At 41.2% G+C, this 10,417-nt stretch overlaps 1 pseudogene; it reads right to left on the minus strand.

Moving 5' to 3' along the window:
- Window positions 1-214: 214 nt before the first annotated feature.
- LOC138079712 (thymosin beta-10-like) lies at window positions 215-1,899 on the minus strand (annotated as a pseudogene).
- Between the last annotated feature and the right edge of the window lie 8,518 nt (window positions 1,900-10,417).

A 10,417-nucleotide genomic window follows, 5' to 3' on the forward strand; every position in this document is an offset into this window, starting at 1 on the left:
AGATCCCACATGTAGAACTAAGACCTGACACTGCCAAATAGATATATTTTTTTAAAAGATGTTTAAGGATACATGTGGGAGGTATGATGCATAGATCCCTAGGGGGCTGAAGGCTTCATAGCCTCTTCTTTGAGTCCAAAAATTGGAAAGGAAATTATTTCACATACACTCCCTCTAGGCTTTAACATAGCTGCAGTTTTTGCTTTTGATACTGTTACTGAGCCTCGCCAGCTTGCCTGACACACAGTGAGCCAAACACTGAGACATGGAGTTTTCCAGCCCAGATAAAGTTTATTCACAAGGCAGCCAAATGAGGAGACAGGAGAACAAACCTCAGATCCGCCTCCTCAAAGGTGAAGAGGTTGGGAAATTTGGGGGATAAGCAGGTGATCTTTGCAATAAATGAGAAAGTGGCCATTGGAATTTAGGGAAAATGGTCAAGTAGAAAGACCATTAGTGAATGCAATGTTAAAAACACAGTGAGCAATACTACAAGGTTTAATGATCGGCTGTTGTGTTAGTGAGGGTCAAGCCATCAGCTGCTGGAGTTGTCCACTGACAATGTACTCTGAGGGGAATTCAGGATGGAGAAAAACAGCAAGCATTCTATGCTTCAGATATACTGGCCCTTAGGTAGATGAGATGAATATCTAAGGAAAATTTCAAGTGACTCTAGATTGTTGCATCTTCTCATACATAGAAAAGCACTAAAGTCATTCATCTGAGATATGTGTTCTTTGTGATTAGCAATGCTCTTTTGATCTTTGACTACATGTGTTTTCCCAACAGAAAAGTTCATGTATATATTCTGGCTCTTCTCTTACCTCTCAGAGCTCCTCAGAGCTATCTGAGAGGCTGTCTCTCAGGCTATTGTCCTCTGTAAGGTCCCAAATAAAACTTAACTTACAACTTTTACATTGTATGATTTTCAGTCAACACATTTCATTATCTGTATGTCATTTGATATTACTGGTATATTGTTTGTTTTAGCCCTGTAGGTTATTGAGTTTTAGCTCATTGTAGAACTGTGCTGATTTCTAGCAAAGTGTCTAAGCGTCTTCTGTCATCTCTAAAGGATGTTAGTTTGGGCAAACTTGTAGCACATAAACAAGTGACTTTTTTACAAATGAATGCTCTTTGATGATTATAGCTGCTGTAGAGCCTCTCTTTACTGACACTTTCTTCCAAAAAAAATATTACAGGTACTTGAAAACTAAAGTCTAAGTTTTTCTTGTTTATCTAAGCATGTTCTGAAAATTGGGTTTGAGTTAGCCTTTATTAACACTTTCTAAATTATAGGTAATTATAGTCTTCAAGCTATAAAAACCTTTCACCTCTCTCTTCTAGCCACTTTTATTAAGTAGACAGAAAGGAGGAGACATCTTCATTAAAAAGCAATCTTCAAGGTTTGAAATCGTGTGACCAAAGTCAGTTAGAAAAGTCAGAAGTAGCCCGGTTTCAGTGAGCTCATCTTTGCTATGGTTTGTTTGTTTGTTTACTTTTGTTTTTATTGTTCTTGCCATGCCAAAGGGGGTTTTAATTTCATTAATCATACAAATAATTTTCTATAATATCCCAGGGAAACCAGAGAATTTGGCAGTCTTAATGGTGGGTTCCCCTCAAAGACTCATGGGCTGGTGGCATCAGCACGGAGTGCCCGGGTTTGCAGTGCAGCGTGTGGCTCGTGTCTGCCTTGCAGGTGGCTCTTCCTCCACATCACAACTAGGGTCTCCAAGATGGTGGGGTCAAGGACCCTCCAGGTTCTTAGGAAATCTCCCTTCCTTTGCTTCTCCTGCTCAGTGCTCTCCTTAGTTGGCAGGGTGTCCTCCTGCACCTCCGTCTTCTTCAGCTCGGCCTTATTGAAGTGGCGATTTCCTCCAAGTCTAGTTTATCTGCCATTTTCTTAAAACATTCTGAGAAGTTCCACTCCAAGCTCATAGTCCCAGGGCTTCTATTCATATTGCTACAGCTAGAGACTCGAATTTGGTGTAAAATCATTTAAAAAAGCTGTTTCAGACTTCTTATATCTTCTATTCGGAGAAGGCAATGGCACCCCACTCCAGTACTCTTGCCTGGAAAATCCCATGGATGGAGGAGCCTGGAAGGCGCAGTCCATGGGGTCTCTGAGGGTCAGGCACGACTGCACGACTTCACTTTCACTTTTCACTTTCCTGCATTGGAGAAGGAAATGGCAACCCACTCCAGTGTTCTTGCCTGGAGAATCCCGGGGGCGGGGGAGCCTGGTGGGCTGCCGTCTATGGGGTCGCACAGAGTCGGACACGACTGAAGTGACTTAGCAGCATATCTTCTGTTCCTGAGCACAAACAAGCTCTAGCCAACCAACAAGTCTATGGATTTATTAGGCTTTAGGGTTTTTTTTAAGATCTATTTTTAAAAGGTAAATATGTATTCACTCTTGTTCTGATTTTCAGATAATATAGGTATATTTGCTATTGATCAGTTCAGTAGCTCAGTCGTGTCCGACTCTTTGCGACCCTATGAATTGCAGCACGCCAGGCCTCCCTGTCCATCACCAACTCCCGGAGTTCACCCAAACTCAAGTCCATCGAGTTGGTGGTGCCATCCAGCCATCTCATCCTCTGTCATCTCCTTCTCCTCCTGCCCCCAATCCCTCCCAGCATCAGAGTCTTTTCCAATGAGTCAGCTCTTCGCATGAGGTGTTGATAAGAGGGTCTAATTTCCTCTCCCTCTTCTATTATGTATTTAAAAACCAGCTGTTTAAAACCAGTTGTTCTCAATGCTGGCTCCAGATCAGAATCCATAATGTAATCAAAATGTAGTGACTATAAAGTTATTAACAATGTATTTCTTTTTCTTCATACTAGGTTTTTTGAATCCAGCATATATTTTATTCTTAAAGCATCTAGACTCAGACCAGCTTCATTTTAAGCATTCAGTATCCCTATGTGTCTACTGTGATCATATCAGACACCCAGATCTAGACCTAAGACTTCACACAGTTTTAAGGAAATGAAGATATAGGTGAGCAGTAAAAGCATGCAGACGCTCATCTCGTTCTCAAGGTTGCGTAGTCAGCAAAATACAGATCGTGACAAAAAGGTCACTTAGGCAAGGCGAATGTGATGCATAAGTTCTAAACACTGGAGCCTTAGTTTTCTCAACTGTCAAATGAGAATAACAGTATATGTGCTTGACATAATATCATGAAATAATTGTCTATAAATATGGACCAGGGTATGTTTGAAGACAGAAAAGCAATGGATATGTCCATATATGTCCACAAACAAAACAAAACAAAAAAACAGGACTTACAGTGTTTATGTTAAGGAGGCTGTCATTTTGTGTTAAAGAGACCCATTTGAGAAGAAGCTTCTAGCTAGAGCACTTTAGTTGCATGCTTTGGCAACAGTAAGGGAGTGGTGTTGTGACTCTAAAACATTCTGTGATTCTGAAAAGCAGAATTGGGGCTTTTGTTCCTGGAAAAGATGTTAGATTGTTTGTCCATTTACATCCAGTAAGACTATTATCCACTGATTGCAATGCATTACAACCCCCTGGAGATATTTGGACATCATTTCTGTTACCTTCTTGGCTCCTGGCTACCCCCTTTTTTTTTTTTTTTTGACACCTCATCTTTACCCAGAAGAGCAAATTGTTGCCAATGGATGTACATTATTCTGATCAGTTCTTAGGAAGGAGGCCTTTCTGAATTTCAGGGTCTATCTCTTCAGCACATAGTAAGAGCTTCTCAAGTGTTTTAGATACTTATCCTGTGCCATGGGTTTTATTCTCCCCATTTTTTATGTGGAAGATTGAGTGAGGTTCAGAGGGGTTAAGCTCAAGGCCATATATTTAGTTAATGATGCAATTAGTGTTTAAGTCAGGGTTTCTCAACTTCAGCAATATTGTTGTTTTGGACCAAATAATTGTTTGTTGTGGGGGCTATTCTGTGCTCCCACAACTCCTTAACTGCCAAGAGCAACTCCCTGTGCCTACAGCATCTTTGCAAACTGTGTGGTTTATGCTAAGCGCCTGCTTTCCTCTTGGGACTCTAGAGTTTTAGTACATGCCACGCAGAGGGTACCTAGGGAACCCAATCCTAATAAAATCCCTCTGGATGCTTAGCCCCCTTGGTTGGCAGCATTTCACACGTGCTGTTGTCATAACACTTTTTGCTGGAGAAATTAAGCATGTCTTGTCCTGTGTGACTTCATGGGGATAGGACTCAGAAGCTCAGGCCTAGCTTCCTCCAGATGTCACCCCACGTGTCTTTTCTCTTTGCTGGTTTTGCTTTGTATCCTTTGGGTGGAGCGCATCATCGCCCTGAGTAAGATTGTGTGCTGAGTCCCGTGCTAGCGAATCCTCCAGCATAGAGGTGATCTTAGAGGCACCCTGACACAGAAGAACAGCTATTAGCAGAAATATAAGACTCTTTAAGTGAAATGTTTACAAAAACTTGATGCTAGATGTCATTGCAACTTTTAAATTATTCAGTTAATTACTATTGAATATAATTTATTATATAAAAATTAGTATTCTAAATTAAAAGCAGGAAAAAGCCATCAAACAAATGGGAGACCCTTTCCTTTTTGTAGGAGACTCTCTTAAGAAAATCACAAGAGAGCTGGAAGCAGGGACCAACTAGTTGATACTAGTTAGAAAAGCAGTTTTCTTCTAAACCGCGAAGAGGCATCCAGTCTCAGATCATCACTTGAAAAATTCAAATTTCTTTCAAGGACTCAGACCAAGCCCTTCTTTAACTGGAGCAACAGGCACTACAGAAATACCATATACAAATGTTATCCAAAGCTTGGAGGCAGTCCCAGGAGAAAACTCTTGGATGTCATTTTAGAGAACAAAAATGCACTTTAAGAAAGGGAAACAAAAATGAATAATGAGTATTCAGGAAGCTGAGGATGACTGTCCTTAGGGACAGTTCTGCTGAATCAAAGGTTTGCTGAATCTTTGATTTCTAATAAGTGGTTCTCCGAGATTGCTTAGAAGTGAGTCTCTTCTTGCCCACTCTAAGTGTTTCAGAAGTTGAAACTGTGCCAAGCTCTGGAATATCTCAGTGCGTTTCTTAACCAATTAGATCATTCTCAGGGCCCCCAGGACATATCCAGGAGCCAAGTGATCTGGGGTCAGCTGTGTTAATGAAAGATCCATGCTCCTCCCGTGTCTCCTCGCCTGTGGCAGAGCCCACCCTGTACAGAACTTGGCAGCTTCAGGCATTGAGAGCAGTGCTCTGCTGTCCATCTCTGGGAATGACAATTCCAGAATGTTTCCAGCTTTCATATGACTCACTAGCTTTCACTAAAAAGTGGGCAGACAACCGACTGTAGTTGCAATACCTGAGAGGGCAGATCCAGTTGCAAATGAATGGAAATGCATTATTGATAGCATTTGGTGTTCACAGCCTGGCCTGAGGAAGCAGGGGCCAGTGGAGATAGAGGAACCTTCTTGGCCTTCAAGCTGTGTACAACTTGAAGTATGCATACAAGGAACTTATCCAGAAGTGTGAACGGTGTACTGAAGGATCAGTTATCTAATAATCCCAACTTTCTGGAAGCTAGAAATAAACACAAAAGGTTTCTGTTCAGTTTTAAAAAAAAAGGATATCACAAAGCCTATATGCTTTCTTTCCTCGTAGCACTGCTGCTTTCATCCTTGTCTAGAGTACTTTACTTTACCGAGAAAGACTCTGTCTTCAGCCTCCACTAAAACTGCTCTCAGTGGACATCAATGGCTTCCTTGGGAAAATAACGTTCTTTCTTTTAAGAATGGGTTCTCTAGGCAGCAGTTTTTAAATGCTGACTTCCCTTTCCCTTGACTTTTTAAAAGTTGCACAATTTATTGAGGTTAAATTTACATAACATAAAATCACTCATTTGAAAGTGAGCAGTTTACTGGCATTTAGCATATTCCCAGTGTTGTGAAACCACCACCTCTATCTAGTTCTGAAACTGTATACAAGCCCCTGTGTCCCCATCTTTTGAAGTAAAAGGCTTTGTATTTAGTTTCCCAGGCCTCCTCTGAGACTTAAAAAGCTGGCTCAAGAGTTAATGATTAGAAAATGTGAACATGTTGAAACAAAGAGCTGTTGGGCCAGAAAACTGGTAACAATTTAGACTATAAGTTGGCCACATAGCAGTCACCTCACTCCCAGTTCCCTGAAAGATATAGATAACAAAAGCTGACACACATTCCTAAGTTGTTTTTCAGAAATCAGATCTCTATCATATGAAAACTGCTGACTGCAAGCACACAGACCCCAGACCAGTTAAAACCAAAAGATTGATGATGCCTGAAACTTCAACCAATTCATGTATCTCATGGGCCTCTCCCTCATACTGCCTTTAAAAATCCTTCCTTGAAAGTCATCAGGAATCTCAGGTCTTTGGAGAATGGGCTGCCTGTTCTTGCCTGATGCTGCAATAAGCACTGTATTGTTCTGGTGGCTCAGATGGTAAAGAATCTTCCTGCAATGCAGGAGACCTGAGTTTGATCCCTGGGTCAGGTTGCCATGGACAGAGGCGTCTGGGGGGGCTACAGTCCATGGGGTTGCAAAGAGTCAGATACACCTGAGTGACTAACAGACTTTTTTTCCCTTCACCAAACCCACTGTCAATAGATTGGCTTAGCTGTGTGTCATGTGAGTGGACCCACATCCAGGTTCAGTAACAGTTTTAAAACATTTCCATTACTCCAAAGTAAATCTTCATATTCATTAGTAAATTCCTATTCTTCCCTTCCCCTAGCCCCTGATAACCACAAATATGCATCCTGTCTCTATGAATTCATCTAGCCTGGACATTTCATATAAACTGAATCATACAATATATAGTCTTTTATGAATGGCTTTTTTCACTTAACATAAGATTTCTTCAAGATTCATCCATGTTGTAGCATATTATCAGTACAGCATTCCATTTTATTGTTAATTAATATTCCATCTTATAGATATTCCAAAATTTTTTTATCCATTCATCAGTTGAAGGACATTTGGGGTTTTTTTTTTTTCCACTTTGGGGCTCTGATGAATAGTGCTGCTTTGAAAATTGGTGTGTTCTCTCAGTTTTGCCACCCGAGTTTCTCATTGCTACAGTGGAGATGATAATGGCCCCTACCCCATAGGGATGTTAGGATTAAATGAGGACAAAGCCTTTAGAATGATGCCTAGAACATGATCAAAACCCAATAAATCCTCGACATTATTGTTTTTTTTAATACAAAATTACTCAAAAACCATCAACAGTCAGTTTTCATCAGGGCAGATAATTTATACATCTCAACAGTGCTTGAGGTCAACATTGTATTCCTTTAATAGTTAATGTAAGAAATAAAGACCCTGAATCATAAGTGAAAATTTAATGGTGAAATTATAGTCATTCTTTTTTGGGTAAAATGGCTGGGATGACTATGATAGTATGTCGATGGATTTCCATCAAAATTTAGCATTAGATATGGTAAATAGTATGGCCTTACAAGGACCTGCAACAGAATATCTTTTTAAAAGTAATGAGTTATGAGTTTGCAGAGGGTAAGTCAGATACTAAGGGACTTGGAGTGCTAGTGCTTAAGCAGTAGATTTGTGTGATGAAAGCTAAGGATGAAGAAGAGCATGCCAGCATTTCTGAGCTCAGGAGATTTGAGTGGAAGGAGGAAGACCAGAGTGGACATTTGTGCAGAGGTTGAGGCATTATCCTCGAGAGTGGCTGGGCTTTTAAAGAAGAAGCAACTGTTCCTGGGAGGCACAATATATGAAAAATTGATGGTAAATGGGAAGAGACTGGCAAGAGAAGGGAAGATTCAGAACAAATGCTGTGAGCTCTGGTGAAGGGAGGGGCAGAGATGCCACGAATGCTAGCTGGAGAGCTGGGTCGGTAGCGGCTCTGAGTTGGGACAGGAGGGATCGCCTGGACACTGGTGTTAGTGTGTCGTATCACCTGTGTTCATACAGGTTTTGCTTTTTATTTAGGAATGAGCGGAAACCAACTAGCACTGCTGGTTGAATTTACAGCATTCATTTCGCTTTTTTTCTTGCTGTTTCAGCAGGAATAGATTAAGATATGCTATAGTAACAAACAATCCCAAAATCTCTGCATTGTAACAAGAAAAGTTTTTTTTTTTCCTAATTCGTGCTCAACATGCATTTCAGCTCAGCAGGATCTGTACTTCTGTATCTTCTTCATTCTCTTACCCTGGGACCTAGGCAGATGGAGCAGCCTCTGGCTGGAATACTGCTGAGTAACTGTGGTACAGGGGATGTTAGCATAGCAAGCAAGGACTGGCCCTTAAAGCCTCTGTGACAAGTTTTTGGACAAAGTAGGTCATAGAGCCAAGGCTGAGTATAAATCCCCTCCTGAGTGGAAAAGTGGATGTTGGTGAAATGTAGCCTACCGCATTTGCTAATTGAACTCCAGTTTTTGTCCTGTTTTTCAAGTATGAACTTGTAGTATGGACCAGTCATGGCAGAAGCTCATCTTGACCAGTGGCTGCTTTATTTTTTTATTTTTTTATTTTTTAACTTTAGATGTCTGATTTTCTTTTTTTTTTTTTTTTAATTTTTTATTTTTTTAATTTTAAAATCTTTAATTCTTACATGTGTTCCTAAACATGAAACCCCCTCCCACCTCCCTCCCCATAACATCTCTGTGGGTCATCCCCATGCACCAGCCCCAAGCATGCTGTATCCTGCGTCAGACATAGACTGGCGATTCAATTCTTACGTGATAGTATACATGATAGAATGCCTAAATGTGAGTGATCGTGTGGCCCCAGCTCTGGTCAAAGAAGCATGAAGGTCACCTGGCTGTGGGGCTCACAGGAAAGGCTCTCTTACTTAAAGACTGCGACTCCAGGGAGGGACAATTCTTTGTTTCTGCTGCCTCTGTGTCACACTCAGCCTGAGGAAAAGACCCTTAAGGTGAACTTGGCAGAGCAGAGAGACAGAAAGACCCTGGGTCTCTGGCTGATGTGTTGGAGCCACTGAATGAACCCGCACTGAATTCACTGTATCTGCAGACTTCTTGTTATGTGAAAGAATATGTCCTCTTGTTTAAGTGAGATTGACTTGGGGTTGGCTAAGATCAAGTGGTGGCTCAGACAGAAAGCGGCTGTCTACAATGTGGGAGACCTGGATTCGATCCCTGGGTCGGGAAGTTTCCTGGAGAAGGAAATGGCAACCCACTCCAGTACTCTTGCCTAGAAAATCCTATGGACGGCGGAGCCTGGTGTCCATGGGGTCTCAAAGAGTTGGACACGACTGAGCGACTTCACTTTTTTTTTTCTTTTTTTCTTTTATTAATACTTGCAACCAAAGTATCCTAGCAGACATAAGGAATATAATTCTACTACCCAGCTAAGTGAATTGAGATCGTAATTTTGAAGAAAATATATTTACGCATTTGTTCAATAAACACCTTAAATGTCTTTTGTATGCAAAGAACTGTGCTATGTGAGGGGAAGACATTCGAGATGAATAAGAAAAAGTGTTTTGAATCCAGAACGGAACGTAAAATGGGCACCTAACTAAATATAAGTCTTTGTAAATCACTTGAAATACCACAACACAGGGCAGGCGTTATGTGAGTCATTTTGTACCAAAGTTACTGTGAGTTCATGTTATTTGGGGTATAAGTTATTCTGAAGCCCCCAGCATGGTCACTTTCATGACCCATTTGCCAGAACTGGGACACACACCCATTCATACTTAAAGCGGTCACTGATGAAGGCAAATGTTCACCATGATAAGCTGAGCCTCTGGGAGCAATCAGGACAGATTAAAGTTGAGGTCTTAGGGTCTGCTTTCCACTCTGAATGGTGTGTAGGATCAGGATGTCCTGGTCCCAGGCTCCTTAAAACAACAGTTATCTGTGATTCAAACACACTCCAGCCTTAGCTGTTGGACACAAATGGACACAGTGAAGACTGTGTAGCCCCCCAGAGCTCAGGCTTCTGCAGCATGCGGATAAACTCATGGACATATTACGGTTTTCAATTTACCCTCAGTCAGGAAGAGGTTACCCAGGTACCATCCTAATCAGTAAATATGTGGTTCCACTTACAGGACGAACAAGCAGGTTTTCTGGTTCTTATTTGTCCAGTATATAATTATTACACATTTTGCCTTAGAAATGTGACTCTAATGTGGGCAGAGACAGGGTGAAGGAGACACGAGCCAACATTGCCACAGCAGCGTCAACTGGCATCAGGCTTGAGAAGGCAATTTTCAGAGCAATAGATAAGTCACATCCTTTAATCCAGTGACTCCACGGGATTAAAGGAATTTCCCTAAAAGGGAACTTGGAGGGAGAAAAATGCTTCATTGCAACATGAATAAAATAGAGATTGAATTAGCTTTCTTTGGGGGAAGGAGACTTATTAAAAGGGAAATTGCTCAAAAGTAAATTTTTAAAAGTATCCTCCTTTCCTT

The sequence above is a fragment of the Capricornis sumatraensis genome, chromosome 5, assembly GCF_032405125.1.
Source record: "Capricornis sumatraensis isolate serow.1 chromosome 5, serow.2, whole genome shotgun sequence".
Taxonomy (NCBI): Eukaryota; Metazoa; Chordata; class Mammalia; order Artiodactyla; family Bovidae; genus Capricornis; species Capricornis sumatraensis.